The sequence below is a fragment of the Crotalus tigris genome, unplaced genomic scaffold, assembly GCF_016545835.1.
Source record: "Crotalus tigris isolate CLP2741 ecotype Arizona unplaced genomic scaffold, ASM1654583v1 scf7180000024345.2110221, whole genome shotgun sequence".
NCBI lineage: Eukaryota > Metazoa > Chordata > Lepidosauria > Squamata > Viperidae > Crotalus > Crotalus tigris.
Window position 1 is genome coordinate 1,841,839 of NW_024100514.1, and position 23,261 is coordinate 1,865,099.

At 44.0% G+C, this 23,261-nt stretch overlaps 1 protein-coding gene across 1 annotated transcript in view; it reads left to right on the plus strand.

The window, feature by feature from the left end:
• The window catches only part of ESYT1 (extended synaptotagmin 1), an 82,892-nt gene that overhangs the window by 1,298 nt on the left and 58,333 nt on the right, over positions 1-23,261 (plus strand). The gene's annotated exons all lie outside the window — the stretch shown is intronic.

Here is a 23,261-nt window from a genome sequence, read left to right on the forward strand (position 1 = left end):
TGACTTGCCAGCCCCTTCCTCCAGAATGCTCCCTGCCACTTTTGTCCTTTACCTGTATGGCAGAGCACATTTCCAAAGAGAACACTGGGCTACCGCTGTCAACTATATTTTGTAGGTAGGAAAACATTTGGGGCCCCAAGATGTTCTTGGAAATAAATATGATGCTGAGAGCTGGTTCTATGTTTTAAATTTAAGATAAAAAAATCAGGAAGTTTGGTGGACACTAAGGGGGAGTTTTATGCAGTGCTTTTTTTCTTTTTTAAAAAAAAAGATGCCGGAACTCACATACATCATACAACCCTACCCTATAAGGTTCCATCCAAAAAAGATGCCGGAACTCTGTTCTGGGCGTCCTATGAGGAAAAAAAGCCCTGGTTTTATGGTACATTGTTGTCTCCAAGCAAACAGATTCACGGTTTCTGGGTTTGATTCTTAGGTTTCTGGCTTCTTCCAAACTTGACAAAGCAGTCACACCTCTTGATGTATGAATTTTTTTCACTTTAGTCAGTGTGTAAATTTAATAAAAATGTGGGCACAAAATGTCTTCTCCAAGGTATTTCTGCCTTCCCTTTTGCCTTATCAGTCTCCAGTATGTACTGCTGATGCAAATAGCCTTGGGCTAGTTCATATGCTATATGAAGATTCTGCTCAACTCTCTTTCAGTTTTATTGTAGGGCTTAGAACAAAATAACATTAGTAAAAGGCTCTGGCCATATATGCATGCTTTTATTGTTATTTTCAGTAATAGGAATTCCCATCTAGGTAGCAGTATAACTCTAGTAGGAACTTCGATTTCTTTTTCTGATTGTCCTTTCAGCAAGTCTTTTTAGACTGGCCTTCTCCAAACCATTGAGTTCTATATGTGTTGGCTTTCAATTCCCAGGATTCTCAGTCAGAATAGAACAGGAATTTTGGAAACTGGAGTCATCAGCCTGGCATTTTTTTTTTTTTTTATTGTTGCTCTCTGTGGTAGAAGAATTAAAAGTTCTATCTGAGTGGAAAGAGAAGTAAACCTCATCCTATGAATTGTTTGGGAGATCCATGCAAGCTCCTTTGTAAAGCAGTTGCTGCATTTTTCTTGGATTTCTATCTTTTAATGCCACTTTTTCTACCTTCTGTCTCCAAAACTCTCTTTTTTTTTTACTTCCCCAAGTCTTTAATCTTTGGAAGGCTGTTGAAGGCATTTGGAATTTTCAGGAGATGTTGCTGTGGGCGCTCCCAGGAAAAGATGCCTTGTTGCAAAACAGCTGCCATGGTGTGCACATAGTCAGTCTCTAAAGAGCCATTTAGCAGAGGGTCAACCGGCAAGTTCATTCACCCTCAAGCAGCCACTATTCCAGTCTTCCAACCCTGCTTACCTCTGTCTTTTGTTGGGTGGAAGCAACAGACTCAGGTCCAGACAATACACTGGGCTACAGCCACCCACAGTTTGTATGTTTATATACTAGCTATGAAATGGTGGAATTAAGGATGATGTTATATGCTGATGCTTTACTTCAGTGGTTCTTAACCTGGGCGATATTGCCCCCCAGAGGGCAATTTCATTTTTCAGGGGGGCAATGGAACGAAAAGGGGTGACGCGGGGGCAAAGGAATGAAAAGGGGGCGATGGAGCGAGAAGTTTGGGGGACACTTTTGAAACTTTTTCGTACAGCGAATCGCTGTATATCTGTCATACAAAAACATCACATGATCGCTATTAGTGGATTGAATTGTGTTTTCAAATGTTCCTCCAGCTAGCTTCAGTACAGAATGCCGTACATATGTGAAGACACATTGCTTATCTTCATGCGCGTTGCGCAGCAGTCTCTACCTATGCAGTGGCACGCCATTGGCCAGAATATGAGAGATATGGGAAAAAGACTGGAAATAAATTATTTGCATCGATATGTCCTGATGACAATTTTAAAGAAAACAAAAAAAGTGTTTGCATAAATTGAAGAATTATTTCCTATGTTGAGATTGAGAGGTTAGGTTGGGGGAGGGGGGCGATGACAACTTCCTCATTGGCTCAAGGGGGCAATTTGTTCAAAAAGGTTAAGAACCACTGCTTTACTTTATAGCAGTGGTTCTCAACCTTTTTAATGCCGCGACCCCCAACCGGTCGTAAGTCGAGGACTACTCAACCGGTTGTAAGTCGAGAACTACTCAACTGGTGCAGCACCGTTTGCAGAATGGGACTTTTGGTGGGCTCAGCAGGGCAGAGACAGCCTAGACAATTCCTATTGGCTTTTGAAAGCCAATAGAATTAGACTCTATTCAAGAGAGTCTATTCTATTGGCTTTCAAAAGCTAATAGAATAAAAGGGAGCAGCACAGCTAAGGAAAAGGGGGGAAAAAATGGTGGACTGCGTTGTTTGGCGACCCTTGTGAAATGGTCGTTCGACCCCAAATGGGGTCCCGACCCACAGGTTGAGAACCACTGCTTTATAGCATAGCAGCTTCCTGTTTAACATTTTATATCTCCCAAAAGGAGAGATAAATGTCTGTGAGTATAATGTTGCTTCTATCCTGTTCTAGTTCTAACCATCACATTAGGTAGTTTCCAGATTTGCTATCTCTACCATTTCCTGTTGGCATCCTGTTTCTCTTGAGATAATTCCATCTGATTTTTTTTTATACACAGTGCTTTCCTAAGATGTATCAGCATCTTGAAGTTGTCTTCTGGGTTTCTGATTGTTAACTTTTCTTACCTCTTCCTCTGTATATATGCTACAGAGGATTTGAGCAAGTGCAAGCAGCTAGGCCTGACAAGAGTATCTGAATAGGTTAAAACACAATACATGTAGTTTTTTTCAACAAAGCTTTCTTTTGATTTGGTGATATCCCATAATTAAAGATTTTTTTACTTGTGGTTCTAAAATGCTGCACAAGGACAGGTACTTCCTTCAGACATTAAAAGGAATTGTTAATTAATTTGTGTGCAGTCTCTGTTTTAGTAGGACTCCTTGTCTTAAGTGTTCATTGAACGGAATTATGTGGAGATTTTGAGTACTGGAACACTGTCTGCTAGATATGCAAAATACCCTATCAAACAGTAATGCTATTGTACTTTGCATTTGAGAACTTTTCTAGGATGAATTCATGGGTTATTACTTTCTTATATCACAGGTTTCTTACAATTGTTGCCTCTTGAGCAAATATCTAACAAGGGGAGACAATGATGGAATGCAGTAGCATATTTCTGCACTGACTGTTGTGACATGTGAAATGTGAATTTGCCCTTTACACAGATATTCACAATATATCCAAATCTTGTTAGACGTAAGCCAAGAGTCAACAGTTCTTTAAGGACAAATATGTCAGTCCTGCCAATAAAAAACTGCCACTCAGGACATGAAATTAACTTTGATGAGGTGTGGGAAAGGCAGGTAGAATAAGCCGCAGGCTTATACTGACTTGGACGTAAGAAAGAACCGCATTTTTATTCTGACAGAGGGCAATCTCCTGTTACATACATCTTGCCATTTCAGCTTGCAATAAAAATCCTTATCTAGATTCTAGATCTATTCTCAATTTAAGCCTAGCCACGCAAAATTAGGAGTTGAGATATAGAACCAACTGTTGATTTGGGGAGCCTGATAAACACAAACCTGTGTTTATTTTGCAGATACTATACTGTTGCAGGGCATAGAATAGAATAGAATAGAATAGAATAGAATAGAATAGAATAGAATAGAATAGAATAGAATAGAATAGAATAGAATCTGGAAGGGACCTTGGAGGTCTTCTAGTCCAACCCTCTGCTCGAGCAGGAGAACCTATACCATTTCAAACAATCCTTGGTAAACCTTTGAATACAGAGCATTTCACAAATGAGTCATAAATTGGCTGAAATGCATGCTAGCTTGTTTTAAATTGGGCCCTTTGTAGTAGAAATTGTAAAGAATCTTCCTCTGCAGAGAATGATTCTTCATATCAATAAATTAATTCATTGGTAATATTTGCAGTCATATGTTTAACAGTATAGCTGGGTTCACACATTGTGCCAAGCTGCAGTGTGGTATTATGGTTTTTGAGTTACCATGTTGTGTGAACCCAGTTATTGTGGTTCATTTAATTAATCATGGCTAGTCAAACTCTAGTTTAATACCAGATCTGCAAATTATAGTCTGAAGACCTCCTGTTGAATTTATCTGTTAGTCAAATATGTGATGCCTTCGTTCTCTTCTTTACTTCTTTACAACTAGCTCTTTCTTACACCTTCTGGCTCTCCTATGTTAACAGCCTCCTTTTATTCCAACCATCCAATTCTGTATTCTGAAATAATTTCACATGAATATCTGCTTGCCAATTGATCTGGACAACACAGAGAGGGGGGAAAAAGGATTGGGTGGAGATGTTGCATGTTTAGATCTGGTGAATCCAGAGATGATGAGCCCTCCCTACCTCCTGTTACTGATCAGGATAATGTGAACCCATTGGAAGAAAAGGGATGAAGTCCCTTGCTATACATGTAAAAGGATCACCTTTGCGAGAGACATACATCCTGATTGTGCATGGCCATGAGCCCATCTAGCTCCTGGCATGGTGTCCCACTAAGCCTCTAATACAGTGGTTCTCAACCTTTTTAATGCTGCGACCCCCAACCAGTCATAAGTCGAGAACTACTCAATCGGTCGTAAGTCGAGGACTACTCAACTGGTGCAGCACTGTTTGCAGAATGGGACTTTTGGCGGGCTCAGCAGGGCAGAGACAGCCTGGACAATTCCTATTGGCTTTTGAAAGCCAATAGAATTGGACTCTATTCAAGAGAGTCTATTCTATTGGCTTTCAAAAGCCAATAGAATAAAAGGGAGTAGCACAGCTAAGGAAAAGCGGGGGAAAAATGGCGGACTGCATTTGGCGACCCCCGTGAAATGGTCGTTCGACCCCAAATGGGGTCCCGACCCACAGGTTGAGAACCACTGCTCTAATAGCTGAAATTTCACTTTCCCCATTGCTGACCTCAGAGTGGTGAGATCTATCTGCCACCCCCAATAAAGTCCCCTCTAAGGGTTCTTCGTTTAGTTTACCCACACTTTGGCCTTTGAGAAAGGAATCCAAACTTTTGAAAATAGTTCAGTTGGGCAAGTTAAACAAAATGCTCAGAAGGCACTCTGCCCAGATTCGAGAATGTGGCCTGATTCTCAGCCATCCCCTTTTGTTGGTGGTGGGACAGCCTGCCCTCTTTGACTGCTAGGAAGCAGCTACCAATAGGTTTGTTTTGCAAGCTGAGCTATTTTGCCTTGGTCCCCGTGGAGATAAGAGGGAGCCTTATGTTCCCTTTCTCCTACCCGTATTGAGGTTAGAATCCTTCCATTTTTGCCAACAAAGATAGTCCTTCTGGAGGTATTTTTACCAGCTTGTCTTCTGTGAAAATCACTCCCTGTGTCTCAAGGGGAGAATGCTGAGTGTGGGTTTGTAACTTTGCAAAGCGATTAGGAAGGGGAAAATTTGGAAAATGTGTGTCTAGAGCAGGGGAGGGATTTTATGTGTTATTTGCATGTATCTGAGAGAAGTTCTTCATAGACACACATGTGTTGCTAAGGATGCCCCAGAAGCCTGTTCTGGTACCTTCAAAAAAGGCTGCCTCCTCCTCATTGTTTGGACCTTGCCTAAAAATTGGATGTTGTGCTTCTAAGGTCTGCACTCTAACTACTGCAACAAAGAGGGAAATGAAATACCATCCCAGGAATGAATTGTGGCTGAACAGCAGCAGAGGGGTCATCCTATAGGAATGCAAAGGACAGCAGTAGTTGTGGGCTGTAAGGAAGGGCTGTATGTCCAAATCCTAAACCAATGAGTTCACAGCAACTTATGAGTATCCTTTGCCTTAGAATGCTAAAACAGAGTGTGTGTGTGGAGAAGAGGGGGGTAACTCTTGTTCTTATTGGCAGAGGCAGAGGCTGTCTTGTGTTTAGATTTCCCATTTTGCCCTGTAGCCTAAATTGTGTATCATAAAAATCCAGAATTTGTATCCTGTGTACATGGTGTGCCTTTGTTTAGTTTTGGTTTGTTACTCTCATGAAAAAAAGGCAGATCCAAAGCTCTGACTTCTGGATGCAAAGTTTTCACTAAAGTTTACAGTTAACCCTCAGTTAATGACAGCAATGCGATTGTAAAGGGCAATGCTATACAGGTAGTCCTCAAGTTACGACCACAGTTGAGCCCAAAATATATGTTGCTAAGTGAAACATTTGTTAAGTGAGTTTGCCCCATTTTATGATTTTTCTTGCCACTGTTGTTAAGTGAATCATTGCATTTGTTAAGTTAGTAACATGGTTATTAAGTGAATCTGGGTTCCCTATTGACTGTGCTTGTCAGAAGTTTGCAAAAGCTGATCACATGGCCCCAGGACATTGCCACTGTCATAAATATGATCCAATTGCCAACTATCTGAATTTTGATCATGTGACCCTGGGGATGCAAAGTCGTAACTGAAAAATGGTCATAAGTCACTTTTTTCAGTGATGTTGTAACTTTGAACAGTCACTAAATGAACTGTTGTAACTTAAGGACTATCTGTATGTGACTGCACTGCTTAGTGATGGCAGGTTCAGCACTTCCAGCTGCTATTGTTATACAAATCCTGTGCTGTTGTTAAGAGGACATCAAGGGGGGGGGTCACCATTTGTGATCTCCTGCCAGCTTCCCCATTGATTTGTTTCTTGGAAGCTGCCAGTGAAGGCTGCAAATGGCGGTCCTGTGAACCAAGGGATGCTGCAATGGCTGGAACTCTGAGGAGTGCTCACTTTTCAGCAAGAACCACCTATACCAGGGGTAGGCAACCTTGGCTCTTTTTTGACTCGTGGACTTCAACTTCCAGAATTCCTGAGCCAGCATGGCTTAGCTTGGAAACCTCTCCCTTTCTCGTCAGCATGGCTGGCTCAGGAATTCTGGGAATTGAAGTCCAGGAGTCATAAAAGAACCAAGGTTGCCTACCCCTGACCTACACTATCTTTTAACCACCACTTCATAACTGTAATGATTAAAAACTTATTTTTAAATGATCTTTAAGATGCTCAAGTGTTCAGTTGCAATACAGATAGTATCCCCCCTTTGTTTTTGCAAGCATTAAAGTATGAAATTGTGGAAATGAAGATTAACTGTTGAGTATGATAACCTCAGAGACTGAAAAAGATCGTGAGGGGATCTGCTGATAGAAGCCGCTAAAACCACAGTGTTGTTGTTGTTAATTGCGAAGTCGTGTCCGACCCATCGCGACCCCATGGACAACGTTCCTCCAGGTCTACCTGTCCTCTACCATCTTCTGGAGTCCATTTAAGTTCACACCTACTGCTTCAGTGACTCCATCCAGCCATCTCATTCTCTGTCGTCCCCTTCTTCTATTGCCCTCAATCTTTCCCAGCATTAGGCCCTTCTCCAGTGAGTCCTTCCTTCTCATTAGGTGGCCAAAATATTTGAGTTTCAACTTCAGGATCTGGCCTTCTAAAGAGCAGTCGGGGTTGATCTCTTCTAGGACTGACCGGTTTGAACGCCTTGCAGTCCAAGGGACTCGCAGGAGTCTTCTCCAGCAGGTTGATGTCTCTGCTTTTTAGTATGCTGTCTAGATTTGCCATAGCTTTCCTCCCCAGGAGCAAGCGACTTTTAATTTCTTGGCTGCAGTCCCCATCTGAGGTGATCTTGGAGCCCAGAAAAATAAAATCTGTCACTACCTCCATTTCTTCCCCATCTATTTGCCAGGAATTGAGAGAGCCAGATGCCATGATGCCATAAAACCACAGTGTCTTTGTGAATATACTAAGTACAGCTTGCAGCACACCTTGAGAACAGACTAAATTTGTGCCTGCGGCTTTTCATAGAAAGAAATTATCTGTTCTGTATTCCAGATATCCCCTGTTTGAAGTGACTTGATCATTTTTGCCTTTAAAATTTCTCTCGTGAATCTACCTGCCAACACATTTCAGCTGCATGAGGCCCTCTGTTTTTAGTTTCTTAGTTAAGAACAAACTCAGAAAGTGGTTAAGATCAATAAAAATACAAATTAGCACATTCATATGAAACCCTAAAATATACTTAATTTGCTCTTTTATAATTAACAGAAGGGAAGCAAACCTAATGTAAGTGGTAGAATAATTCAGAATCTTATTTTTTTTAGAATGAATCTATAAAACCTTTTGGACTTTAAGCTAGAGAAATACATGGCAAAGGGCATAAATGAATCTCTTTTAAAATACACAAATCAATCCTGTAAAAATGCTTTCAGAGAAAAGGAGCTTACTTTTTGTCTTTTAAAACAATGTATTCTCAATGTCACTTTTTGGAGAGTTGATTGTCTGTGTGTAATTTGGGATCGGGGTGGGGAAAGGACTGCACAAACACTCGGAAGTGGAAAAAACCAAACCACTGCTTGCCATAAATGGAGAGTTTTTCTTTCCCTCGTCCCTCTGCCTGATGACATCAAGCAACTGAGTTTGCACTCCAGATCCTGAACTGCTGTTCTTGGCTTGTTTCTTTGGGCACAATGCCCTAGCTTGCAACTGCAACATCTGGTATCTTCAAACCACTTACACAAAAAGTATTGTTTTAATACCCAAATGTAAGTGATTTGATTATGGTCAAACAGTCTTTAAGAGGATGGGAAATTGTCTTAAACTGAATCAGACCACAGATCTATCCAACTCAATGTCATTTATTAGGATTGACTCTTCTCCAGCATAATGACTGCAGAATCCACCAATGGGTTATTTCAGTCCTCCTGCCTAATCAGACTAAGTTGTAAGTTGTCACGCCCCTCCTTGACTGGAACCTCCCAGTTTCATCTTAGTCTTTCGCCCATGAGGACGTGATAACTTGACTCTCAGGTTTGTTTGTATGGCAGGTTAGACTAAATTATAGTAAACCCATTAGTGGATTCTTTGAATTAGAGAATTAGAGGCTTCTAGCCTCTGATTATTCCCTTTACAGGGGATTCTGGCCCCTATTCCCTTTTAAACAGGGGAGGAAAGAAGTATTCCTCTCAACATTAAGGGGGGGGGTGGCTGTTTTCTCCCTAAACTCAGCTGTTAGCTGAGTTTCTTTCCCAGCACCTTTTTAGATACGGGAGGGGGGTGATTCTTTCTCCTTATAGCTCAGCTGAGTTTCTTCCCACTTCCCTTGCAGAGGCCTCCAGTCCCTCTTGCGGCCGCCATTTTGAGGCCACATGGCCTTATTCTACTGATTGGACTCGGTCAGCACTCCATCGTTCATGGCTGCCATTTTGAGTCTATTCAGCCTCCAGCTTCTTGCCGAAGCCTCTTCGGCCGGCTGACAGGCTGAATAGAGAGCATTGCGAGCGCTGCAGGGGACAAGTGGAATAATTTAATTTTCTTTGCTCCGGCTGCCTTTTGGAACGAAGGAGGCCTTGCTAAAGCGCTGTGAGCACCGTCGCGCCAAGCAGCTGTTAGGCGCGAACTGCTTAATTTTCTCCCTTCAATCTCTAAGACCTGGGAGTGTCTAGAATCATTGTAGCTCCTTGTCATAGATCGAATCAGAGTTTCGATCGTCAGATTTCCCCCCCCCCCTTCCTGGGTTCAGGGCGTCCGCCATTTTGCGAGGCAGTAACTTTCCACAGGGAAGCTTCCAGAATTGTCTCCCAGCCTCGGACACCATTTTGCATGCTCTTTTCACACCAATTTAAAACTTATATATATAAATAAATATAGATATACATATATAATTATTTTGGACTCAATCTAGTTTTAAGTTTAGGTCTTTTGGATGTACTGTTCCAATTGAAATAAGACATCACAATCACAACAAGATTTGTGGATCCCTATCACCTTGCTGACAAGAAGGTCTGTCAGGTCCTGCTTGCCTAACATTGCCTTAGTATCTGCCACTCTGCATCTAATAGTTGCCTGCCAGAACCTGACCATTGCCACTATTGTGAGACGCGTGTGATTTCGTCACTATTTTGGCCTCAGGACTGGCATACGGATTGCCCTTTGCCTTGGTGATGAGCGCTTTGTGGCGCCCAGCGTGAGCCCGGCTTAGCCAGTGGGCCAGCTCACGTTAATCCACATGCAGTCAGTCCCTCCACGGGGGGCACCTGACATCTCTTGCAGAGCAAGTCAGTTCCAGAGCCTCATCTGGGACACCTCTCGATTGCCATGGCAGACCTCACTGAGCCACAGCTTTTGGACATGGACAACCAATCCAACCTAGCCATTTCTGGTTCCAGAAGTGCCTAAGGGAAAGGCCAAAGCGAAATCCAAATACGGCAGGAAGACTAGTAAGGCAAGCGACAAGCAGGCCGATCGCACGCACAGAGCCCTGGAGAAGCAATTCTCCCGGGCCCAACGCTTGTCAGCTGGACAAGGACATACACCTCCGCTCCCCCCACCAGCAGCCCCTGAGGCAGGAGCGCATCTACTGACTTCATCGAGGGCGTGGTCAACGGAGCGTGAGCATCAGCAACTCTCAATTCAGACCTTTGGTCAGGGAGGGCCACCCCTTTTGGGGTAGGACCTCGATCTGCCAGGACCTTCAACGGCACCCACAGTGACATTCACACCGACTGCTGCGGGGTTATGACCTCCGCTAGAGCCGTTTCTTAGAGACCAGCTACAATCATGGATATCGCAGGCGGTTTTTCAAGCCATGGCATCATCGGGTCACCATCAAACGTCACCCATACCGGGGCCCTCATCAGCGCCCACTACCTCATCACAACCTACATTCGGTCATATCGTCATGGTCTCGCCATCCCACTTTCCTGAATCCGATTCTTCCAACGCTTTGGATTATGATGATGGTACGGACCGGTGGTCGGATTGCGAGGAGCCTACAAATGACTCCCAGCCCATGGCAGAGCTCTTCAATACATCTCTTTTTCCTTCTTTGCTGCGCAGGGCCTGTGCAGTGGGTAAGCTCACCTCTGATCCGGTCCCCACCCCACAATCTTCCACTGCTCAGGACACGAATCCCCTGTTCGCTGAACCAGTAGTTAGACACCTACAAATACCCTGTCCCCCCTTTATTCCTGAAGAACATTCAGGGACAATGGGAATCACCGGCAGCTCAGCCATCCCAGGGAGCGGCTGAGCGCAAGATTGTGGACATGGCCCAAACTTTGACGGGCTTATTGGAGGTGCCCAAAGTGGATGAATCCCTAGCTCCACTTTTCTCAGCAGCCAGTCTTCCAGCAGATGTTCCGGACGCCCTTAAGGCAGAAGACAAGAAATCTGAACTAGCATTGCGCAAAGTTCACCTGGCATCTGCATGGGCAGCAAAGGCGGCAACCTCCACCTCATTCTTTGCTAGAATCTCCCTTACCTGGCTTAGACAGTTACAGAACAGAATTCCCTTGGAGGAGGTCAGGATCCACCAGGACCTGACCAAACTCATAGCGACGTCTGAGTATATGGCAGATGTCTCCTTATACTCCGTCAAACACTCGGCCCGGGCAATGGCTTCCAGCGTAGTTGCTTGGAGGCTACTCTGGCTTAAAAATTGGAGGGCCAAGAGCAAACACAAGTGGCGAGCGGCCACCGCCCCCTTCAAGGGAGGCAGATTATTTGGGGAGGCATTGACTCCATATCTCATTGAAAATAAACAAAAGCAGAAAGTCATCTCTCATTTGACTAGGAGAGCTAGCAGGTGCTTCCTCCCCTATGGTCGCTGTCAGTCCTTTCGGACTGGAGCTGTGGCAGAGACGGGACAATCCTACCAGCCTCCAGCTCCCAAAACAGAACGTACATTTGATAGGACGAACTATAGGGACCGATCCCGGTATCAGACCCAGAACAAGTCTTCCTTTCATGGCAGAGGGGGTCGTCCCTTCTGTCGCACCAAGTGACTTAGGGGGGACTCCCCCCATTGGCGGCAGACTCACTCTTTTCATCCGCCAATGGGAAAACACGACCACAGACTCCTGGGTTCTGCGCACCATAAGAGAAGGCCTGTCCCTGGAGTTCAAATCCACACCCATAGACCATTTTGTCTCTTGTCCAGCCATGAGAAACCCAATAAAAAGAGGGCTCATGGAGGATGCCATTAGACACTTACTGAGTATCAAGGCCATAGAGGAGGTTCCCCTGAACCAGGTGGGACGGGGATATTACTCCATTCTATTTGTAGTCCCCAAATCCTCAGGGGGATGGAGAGCAATCCTCGACCTCAAAGGTCTGAACCTCCACCTCCAGTACCGGAGGTTCAAAATGCAGACACTCCATTCCATCTTGGGCAGTGTCAGGCAAGGAGACCTCATGACCTCGATAGATCTAACAGAGGCATATCTGCACATTCCCATCCTCCCGGAGCATCTCAGGTTTCTGCGGTTTTGTTATCTCAACCACCACTTCCAGTACAGGGCCCTACCATTCGGCCTTTCCTCCGCCCCCAGGGTCTTCACCAAGATCCTGGCGGTGCTGGCAGCTCATTTGAGATTGGTCCTGGTGTGTGTCCATTGTTACCTGGACGACATACTGATCCAATCACATTCAGTCACGACTGCCCAGTCGGACTTGGCCTTCACAATCAGGACTCTCCAGAACCATGGGTTCTTGATAAATTTCAAAAAGAGCCAGACATCTCCCTCAACCTGCCTGTTATACCTGGGCACAGTAATAGACACGGACTCTTGTCACATGTATCTGTCAGAGGAACGGCGCAGGAGCATCAGAGACCTGGCACTCAGGGTACGCAGGAGCAGGGCAGTGTCATTGGCTCTCCTTTCCCAGCTCCTGGGGAAGTTGATATCCTGCATAGCGATAGTGCCGTGGGCCCGACTATATGCCCGGACCCTCCAGTGGTTTCTGCTTCCATACCAGAGACAACACACCAGTACCTCCAATCAGTTGGTGCGCGTCCCTCGCCAGGTGTGTCTCTCGGCTGATCGACATCCTTGGCCATTCACAAGGGGACTCTTTTCAAGGAGCCTTGTCATATCAGTGTGACCATGGAGCAAGTCTCTTTGGTTGGGGTGCACACTTCCCAACCCAGATGGCTCAGGGTCAGTGGTCACGGACAGACCTGAGGCCCAGCATAAATTGGTTGGAGCTCAGAGCGATCCATCTGGCTCTCAAGCATTTCCAAACAGTGCTCAGAAGGCAACATGTGCTGGTCCTAACAGACAACATGCCTGCAAAAGCTCACGTGAATCGGCAAGGGGGCACTCGATCCAGGTCACTCATGACGGAAGCTCGAGCATTGGGCTCCTGGGCAGAGAGCAACCTGCTTTCCATCAGGGCCGAGCACATCTCGGGAGAGGCGAATCGTCAGGCAGACTTCCTCAGCAGGTCGATAGTGGACCATTCGGAGTGGAGGTTACACCTGGATATCTTCAGGGAGGTTTCGGACAGATTTGGTCATCCAATCGTGGACCTGTTCGCCTCGCCGGAGAACACCCAGCTGCCCAGATTCTTTTCTCGCTTCCCCTCTCGGGGAGCGGAGGGGACAGACACCCTATGCAGCCAGTGGCCACAGGGCCTTTTGTACGCCTTTCCCCCGCTGCCTCTGCTTCCAGCAGTTGTCAGGAAGATCCTGGAGGAGCAGGCAGAATTAATCTTTATTGCACCTCACTGGCCCAGAGGACCGTGGTTCGCAGACCTGGTGGGCCTCTCCACCTCAGCTCCATGGAGGATCCCCAACAGTCGCATATGGTTAACGCAGGGGGATCTTCAACATCCAGACCCCCAATGGCTACAGTTGCCCGCCTGGCACTTGAACGCCGCACCCTGACTCAGGAGTCATATTCGTCAGGGGTGATTGACATGATCCAGGCTGCCAGGAGACCAGTGACTAATCGTATTTACGATCATGCGTGGAGGAACTTCTGTCACTGGTGTGACAAGAATCATGTGCGTCTGTCCCAGGTAACCATTCCAAACGTTGTTGGAAGGGAGTCAACAAGGGGTTGTCGCCCAACACCATTCGTAGACAGCTAGTGGCTCTCTCCACGGTGCTTTCCTGGACTCTTCAGAGTCTTTGTCCCAGCACCCTACAATCCACTCCTTCCTTAAGGGAGTCACCAATAGCAGACCTCCCGTGGTTCACAGGTATCCCTCCTGGGAGCTACCCCGGGTTCTTCAGGTACTAACCTCTTCACCATTTGAACCCATTAGAACATGTTCCTTGCGGTTCTTGTCACTTAAGGTCTCCTTCCTGATAGCTATTACCTCCGCCAGGCACATATTGGAACTGGCCACTTTATCGATCAGGAAAGACCTGTGCACATTTCACGAGGACAGGGTGGTTCTTAGGTTAGATCCCTCATTTATTCCTAAGATAAACACAGTGTTCCATAGATCACAGGAGGTTATTCTCCCAGACTTCTGTCCCCATCCGTCACATGACTTGGAACGGCAATGGCACTCATTGGATGTACGGAGAGCCTTGCGCTGTTATATCAAGTGTACGGCAGCCTTCTGTAAGTCTGAAGCCCTGTTTGTATCCATTCAGCCTTCATCCATGGGCCAAAAGGTATCTGCCTCCACCATAGGTAGATGGATCAGGGCTTGCATTGCAGGGGCATACATATTTCTTGCCCTGCCCGTTCCTAGTCATATGACGGCTCACTCCACCCGCAGTGCTGCCACATCGGCGGCGTGGGCAACTCAAGCATCCATTGAGGATATTTGCAGGGCGGCGACATGGTCCTCGCCTTCCCCTTTCATTAGGCATTACCGTTTGGACAAATTTGCCTTGGCTGAGGCCGCCTTCGGTAGACGAATCCTCCAACAGGTAGTGCCAACATCAGGATCACAGGCCCCAACTGACTCCCTCCCATAGGGATTCCAGGAGCTTTGGTACGTCCCATTGGTGGATTCTTCAGTCATCATGCCGGAGAAGGAGCGTTGGCTTACCTGAACGCCTCTTCTCAGCATTATGATGAAGAATCCACACCCTCCCCTCTAGAGGTCAGTTAGGTCCATGCCAGGGGCTTGTTTTTTTCCTTGTACCTGTTCTGAGAGTCATCACGTCGAACTGTTGTCATTGAAACTGGGAGGTTCAAGTCGAGGGGCGTGACAACTTGACAACTTAGTCTGATTGGGCAGGAGGACTGAAATAACCCATTGGTGGATTCTTCATCATCATGCTGAGAAGAGGCGTTCAGGTAAGCCAACGCTCCTTCTGGATCTCCTTTACCTGCTTTGCATCATCTTCTTTAGCTAGAGATGCCAAGGACTGGATGTGGGACCTTTTGCATACAAAACTTGATAACTTCTCAGAGAGCCTGGCAATAAACATTTTAATAATAATAAGAATGCAGCCTGGATAAGGGAAGTGGATAAGAGTAAAAAAGAAGCTGAAATGAAAGAAATGGTGTGGAGAAGAGGGCAAGGAAAATCAACAATTGGTCAGCACCAGGGGGAGATGAACTGTATAGTTTTAATTGATCTGAATCAACTCATCTTCAAGCAATTAACAACATTGCAAGGAGATGAAATTGAGATTGATTAACATTGGCAAAAATTTACCTGATAATGAAAGATCCAACAAAAGGGGCAGCACCAGGCAACTAAGGCCTATTACCTGCTAACCAAACTCTTTCAAATTGCTAATTGGTGTGGTAATTGATGCAGTCAAACAGCATCTAGTTGAAAACAAGCTCTTTCTGTCTGAGCAGAAACTGCCCAGACAGCTGAGGAACAAAATATCAGCTCTTAATTGACAAAATGACTTTGGAAAATTTGAAAAGAAGGAAGATGAACTTGAATGTAGCTTGGAATGATTACAAGAAAGCATTTGACTCCATACCACATGATTGGCTAATCAAGTGCCTAGAAATAACAGGCACCAGTAGAAACATTAGAAGCTTTGTGCAAAGATCAGTGGAAGGCACAGTTGCTGATCAATGGTGATAGATTGGGAGAAGTTAATATCAAGAGAGAAGTCTTTCAAGGAGAATCACTATTACCACTGTTGTTTGTCATCTCATTGATTCCTTTGCCAACAGTACTGAACAAGTCAGGCCATGGCTATCAAACATTAAAAACATCTGTCAGGCTATCTTACCTCCTTTGCATGGACAATCTGAAGTTATATGGGAAAACACCATGTGAAATAGAATCACTGCTGAACACTATCCGTATATACATCCAAGTTATTGCAGTAGAGCTTGTACCGGACAAATGTGCCACCCTTACTATCAAAGGGGAAAAATATTGAAAATTGGAAGTATCAGGATGCCCTATATAGAAATATCAAGAGTCTGGATAAAGAAAATCACTACAAATACCTGGGCATCCTTCAAGCTGACAACATCAAGAACACTGAAGTCAAGAAGCTTAGAAGTGGATACATTATGAGAGTGAAGAAAATTTTAAAGTCCAAACTCCACTGTTGTTGACAGAGCCTACTTACTAGAGAGTGTGGAATGTTAACAAGTACACCGATATTTGAAGAAGAAGCAAGGGCATTGGAAGAATATCTGAAGGACAATGAAGAAGATGTACTGAAGGTAGTATGCCACGAAAGCTTATTGAATACTGGAGAGACCAAACTGGCCTACAGGAAAGACCAATTGAAGAATGAAAAAGAGGCATGGCAAAGCAAAGTATTACATGGACAGTAGATTAAAAAAAAGCAGGCAGGGAATATAACAACAAGACTTGGAAACAGCTAAGAGCAGGAAAATTGAAGAAACAGGGCTAATTCTGGCTGGTTAAGACCAGGCCTCAAGAACAAATGCAGGCAAAAACAGAATTGAGAAGACAGCAACAAACAGCAAATGCCGCCTTTACAAAGAAGCTGAAGAAACAGTGGACCACCTAATTAGCTGCCGCAAGAAGACCCCACAGACTGACTACAGCATCAAAACAAAGTAGCAACAGTGATGCATTGGAATATCTGTAAAAAATATTTGTCTGCAAGCAAGAAGTGGTGGGAATCACAAAATACACTAAGTAATATAAAATGAAGGTAAAGTGCTCTGGGATTTTAGAATTCAAACACCTGCCACATAACACCTCAGATTTAACAATTGTCAATAAGAAAGACAAAACAACTCAAGATAATGGACACTGCAGTATTTTGAGATAGCAGAAAAGAAGAGAAAGAACTGGAGAAAATGTGTAAGTTTCAACTCCCAGAATTCCACAGCCAGGATGCTGGCTAGGAAATTCAGGGAGTTGAAGTCTACATCTCTGAAAGTTGCTGAGGTTGAGAAACACTGATCTAGACAGACGATGGTGATGCACTGTGCTAAGGGTTGTAATTCAGTTGTACCTACATTTGAGCTTTTAATAGCAGTTTTCTTAAAGACAAAAATTATTAGCATTTTCTTTAGACTGATATAGTCTGTCGTATGAAGAGATGAGAAGAAAGACTATTGTTTTGGTCTGTAGCATTGATATGTAGCCTCAAAGTAATATCCTTGACCATATAGGTCTTCCTGGCCAATTAAAACACCATTTTGCATCTCTAAAACTACCATGAGCTTCCAATCCAATTTTAAAAAATAATTCTCTAATTGAGGAACTTGGGAAGTGTTCACTATTTCTCCAAAAAGCACTCAAATTAGAGCTCTATGCATCCTGAGCACAATGCCAAGGAAATAGCCAGGTGTTGTTTTTTTTTACAGTCTTTTTGAAGGGCAACAGGGTTGCAACCACCCTTGCAGGAGTGGGGTGTGGAGATCAACCTTGGAGGATGAAGATGATACCATATATCCTACTCTCAACTCTCTGAGCCAATCCAGGATATCATGGTCAAATATTGACAGCCGCTGAAACATCAAAGAGGATCAGGACAGATAGACTAACAGCATCAAGATCTGCCAAAGGCAGTCAACAAGCACAGCTAAGGGAAGATTGAAGCAGGATAAAAATCACCAAATCCAATTAATCCAGTGACCACTTTTTTCAGAGTGCGTGGAACTACTCCCTCATCAGTATTAAAGATCCTGTTCATTTCCTCAAGGCTAGAGGCTGAAACTCCTCCCAGATAACACAAGATCATGGCTTAGTCAACTGCATGTGATCTGCAAAACTAGCATTCAGTTCAATGCAAAGACAAGCAACTTTATCCAGTATGTCTCAGGAGCACTCCTTATAGTGATCCTGTAAATTTTTCCCTGGATCCAAATGTCTATGGCAATGATGGTGAACCTTTTAGAGACCGAGTGCCCAAAAACTGCCACCCACCCCTGTTCTGCCTCCCGCCTGCCCTGCCTGCTCCACCCCCACCCGCCCCCTGCTCCACCTGCCTGCAGGGCCACGCACCGCCTCCATGGCCCGCCGCAGATATCGCCCAGGCAGACCTGCAGTACCATGGCAGCCACGCCCTCCGCCCGCACCCCGCAGCATCATCCTATGTCCTTGGCTGCGCTGCAGTATGTGGGCCGCACCTGAGGGCAAATTTCCTCCAGAGGGGCTGCTGGTGAGGAGGGGGCCGCAGGGGGAAGTGGGGCTGGGGTGACAGCGTGCGTGCCCACAGAGAGGGCTCCGAGTACCACCTCTGGCACGCATGCCATAGGTTCACCACCACTGGTCTGTGGAGATTCTCAGTCATCCAGGTCAGTTCCCCTAGATCTTTCCTGTCTAGGAGAGATCAAATTACCATAAACAAAGCATTTGGCTGATACTCAGAAAACAAAAGAGTAGAGAAATAGGCACTTCTATTGCTATGAATTATATCAGAAGGAAAAGATTTTAACCAGTATCCAGTTGGAGTTTCTCTTTTTTCCTCCAGGTATCTCTTCTGCTACTTCATTTGCTGGAGATTCTCTGGAAACCAGCAGGCCCACCTAGCTGTGCTTTGAGAGAGAGATTGCACAGGCTAATCCGATCCAGATATTAGTTTATCTGCCTGCTTATGCCTAAATTATTCAATATATTGAATAATTATATATTAGTCTATATTAGTCAATAATCTGAAAGAATAACAGATTACCATGTTTTGAAAAACTTTCTAGCTAGATACCTGGGGGCTACTTTTGTTACAGGAGTAACAAGGTGTGTAAATGCTGCCTAATATGAGTAGTAGTTTATTTCCTGATTGGTATCACAAGTATATGGACTTTGAAAAAGCAGAATAAAAGGAACATTGACAGCTTTGGTGTTGGAGAAGATACCTGAGAATGCTATAGGTAGCCAAAAAACAAACAAATGGATCATTGAACAAATCAATCCAGAGTTCTCACTAAGGGTACAAAGTATTCGGCTCAAACGATCCTACTTCAGACCTACCCTGTTTTCCTGAAAGTAAGACTTACTCCAGAAGGCCTCTGCAGCCGAGAACTGAGTTATGGATTCAATCCATAGCTCGGTTCTCTGCCACAGAGGCCTTTCCAAAAGGCCTGTGACTGCGAAATACAGGCCGGAGCTCCATTCTCAGCTGCAGAATGAAGCTGCTCCTTCAGCCACAGAAGTGGGCTGGCTGGGTGGGGCTGTTGGTGCTGCAAGGTGAGTGGAAAAGACACCCCCCCCCCCAAAAAAAATAAGACCCATTGCCTCTTTTGGAGGCACAAAAAAAAAAAAGACCGGGTTTTATGTTGGGGGAAACACAGTAGCTCCTTGAAGAAGGCATTAATGAAGAAGGCTTTAATGAAAGATAGAAAGGAAGAGAAGAAGACAACCAGCACCCAGGTGGATGGATTCAATTTCAAGGGCTGTGGTGCACTTTTGGAAGATCTGAAAGGCCAAGTTGAGAACAGATCCTCCTGGAGAAAATGTATGTAGTTGACCCTGATCCAATTGCACATAATTAAAAGTAATCAGGATTATAAACCTGCATTGTAAAATCTGAAACGATATTAAAAGAGAGGCTGCTACGTTGGTTTTCTAGTCTTCATTGACAGGCCCAACAGCAGTGGAATTTGGAGAATTCCTCTCTCTGACTCATCACTCAGTACCCACTCTGTTTTCTTTTGTATGGGAACTGTTGTTGCTTTGTTCCTTCTGCAGCCACACAGCTTAAGATTGGTGGGTGTAACGTTTTTTGGGTCAGAGCCAAAAGAGAATTTCTCTAAATATAAACTAGTCTAACACCTTCCTGCTATGTTGATTGCTTTTGAGCTGGATGTTTTAGTTTGTGATTGAATTTCCTTTAAAAGGGAAACCTTTCAAGTTACCGTAACTAAAAGAAACACACTTTTTGATTACGACTTCTTTATAAAATCAAAAGCTCCAGCCAGTGTAGTCAAATAATTGGAGGGCACTTGATTGGCAACTTCTTTTCTAGATTTTCTTTGTGCCCTGTGCTTTCCTCAGAAACACTTTTGAGTAGAAATCTTGCATTCATTTGATTGGCTAAACTGTCTTGCAGCCCTTGAAGGTTTAATTATTTCCTTGATAGTTCCACACATTATTTATCATATGTAGCAACCACCCGTCTCCTTCACGGAATGACTCTGGGCAGTGTTCAAACAACTACAAAAAAACATAAAAGCTATATATAAATTCTATAATAAAAGCAATTAAATCAGGAATAAAATAATTAAAAGTAAAATGGTAGGGGAGGAGCTTCAGGGTGCTAACCAGCCCCGTGGCTAGCTGCTCTTCTGTGAGCCCCAAGCAAGGTAGCAGAGCCAGGTCTTCAAGCAGCTATGAAAGGCTAGGAGAGTCGGGGGCCTGTTTTGCCATTTGGGGAGAATGTTCCATATAGGTTGGGGACAATGGCAGAGGAAGCTCTCTTCCTGGACCCTGCCAATCAGAATTCTTTAACTGATAGGGTCTGCAACATACTTGCCCTGCCTGAGTAAGTGGGATGTAATGTAAAGTAATGGGGCAAAAACAACTCCGCAGGTAGTCTGGCATGTAGGACTTTAAAGGTCATAACCAACACGTTGAATTGGACCTGGAAGCAAACTGGCATTCAATGCATTTTGTGCAGCAGAGGTGTTACATGTGCCATTCTTGGGGCACCCAAGATTGCTCATGCAATCCGCACCAAGTGAAACTTCCAGATACTTTTCAAGAGTACTCATGTAGATACATTGCAGTAGTCCAGATGGAAGATGACCAAGGTGTGAGTGACTTTATGGAAGGAATTAAAGGTGGCCTATATCCACAATGTCCTTTTGTGTTCAAATTAAATAAACGTGATTATAATCCAGACAATTGATAACAGCTTCAGAATTTAGGCCAACCAGTTGCCAGTTGTAGCATCTACTGAAGCATTCCTACCATTTTTTTCCTATCAGTGTTTTCCTTTAAAAGAGAATATTTGCATTGGATATCATTACTTGGGCTAAGGAAGGTTCTTGGGAAATATGTTTGGTTTTAGCTTAGTGCAGTGTTCTCAACCTGTGGGTTGGGACCCCATTTGGGGTCGAACGACCACTTCACGGGGGTCACCAAACAAGGCTGACTGCCATTTTCCCCCCCCTTTTCTTTGGCCACGCCCCTGGCACCCGGTGATGTATAAGTGGTTGGGGGTCACCACAACATGGGGAACTGTATTATGGGGTCGCGGCATTAGAAAGGTTGAGAACCACTGGCTTAGTGTGATGCATAAATCCATTGTGATTGCAAAACCACTGTTGATAACTTACAACATATTCAGCAAAATAAAATATGGTTACATAGAGTGATGTAGAAACCCAGCTTATGTGTCCGTTGGTCAACTTAACATTTAGCCTGAGTATTCTTTTTCTGAATATGCAGGTGTCTTATTTTTATTTATGTAATACTGCTTATTTTTATACTGCCACATTCCCAAAGGACTCATTTTGATCAGGATCTACGCAGGAAGAAGCAGAAAAAGAAAATTGATTCTTCCCACTTAAACTGCGTCTCTTTGCTGATTATTGCTGTCTCACATTCCCACCTGGCCTTGGGCCTCAAGAAGAAAGACTGTCTTGTTGCCTTATATGCACATTAAAATAATGTACCAAAGATTTGGGTTTCAGCTTGAAAGCATATAAAGTGGGGGGGAGGGAAGAGAGAGATTGCTTTGGCCCTGGAGTCCACATCCCCTTTGCTCTGTAATTTTACCTCTTTCAAAGGCCAAAATGGGAAGGATGAAAATGAGGACTGCCTACTGCAGTGTTTCTCAACCTTGACAATTTTAAGGCATGTGGACTTCAACTCCCAGAATTCCACAGCCAGCATTGCTGGCTGTGGAATTCTGGGAGTTGAAGTCCACATGCCTTAAAATTGTCAAGGTTGAGAAACACTGGTCTACTGAGAACTGAAAAGGGCTGCTTGATCACCCTATTAGGTGGCCTTTCTCATTCCTCAGTGTTTTTCCTAAACCATGTCCCTGTGGTTTATTTAGCAGAATAATATACAATCAAATTTTCATCAGTAATACAAGTACGTGATAGTGTCGCATCCTTTATCCTCGACCTTAACGTTACCATATTCATAATCTGGTCATTATAACTCAAAAAGATTATTTTGTTCAATATATTTAATAGCAGGTTATGAATTCAGAATTATGGCCCAGAGAAAGGATGCCTTATTGGTGTAATTTTAATTTCCATTATTTACTGCTAGCTGGTTTTTGGAATTGGTTTTCCTGTAAAAGTAATCACTAAAATAGATTTCAGAGAAAAAGAACACAATAAAACAAAACGGCGCAACAAATTGAAATAAATTAAATTCTCCAATCTAGTGACCTCAAGAGCTGGGGCATCTGGTTAGCAAAACACAGGTGGAAGACACCAAATAAGAGGAGATATCCCAAGGCAGCAGTACTTTTTCTTTATTGAAAAAAAAAAATTAAAATAGGAGACATTTATTAGGCTTTAGTTTGAAATAATGCAGATTAAGCTAGCCATAATTGATGCACCGTTGATTTGAGATTTAGATGATTAACTTTCATCCAGATGGTTCTGTAAATATCGAAATGAAAACAATTGGATTTGACTTCTGGGGAAGATACAGGTAGTCCTCAACCTACTATAATTAGGTCCAGAAATTCCATTGCTAAGTGAGGCTTTTGTTAAGTGAGCTGTGCCCAATTTTGCAATCTTTTCTGCTATGATCATTAAGTGAATCGCATGTTGTTAAGCAAACCTGGTTTCTCCCATTGACTTTGTTGGAAGCCAGCTAGGAAAGTTGCAAATGGCAATCATATGACATCATGATACTGCACGTGTCACAAATGCACGCCAGTTGCCAGATGCCCAAATTTTGATCCTGTGTCCATTGGTAATCTGTGACAGTCATACGTGCGAGAAGTTATGTAAGTCGCTCTTTTTAATTCTGTCATAGCTTTGAATTGTCACAGAATAGAATAGAATAGAATAGAATAGAATAGAATAGAATAGAATAATAATTTTATTGTCACTTTGAATGTACACTAATCGGCATACATTAAAATGAAATTTCATTGCATATAGCTCTCAAAGGGTCACCACCTCCGATATACACTACATAAATATGAAAAA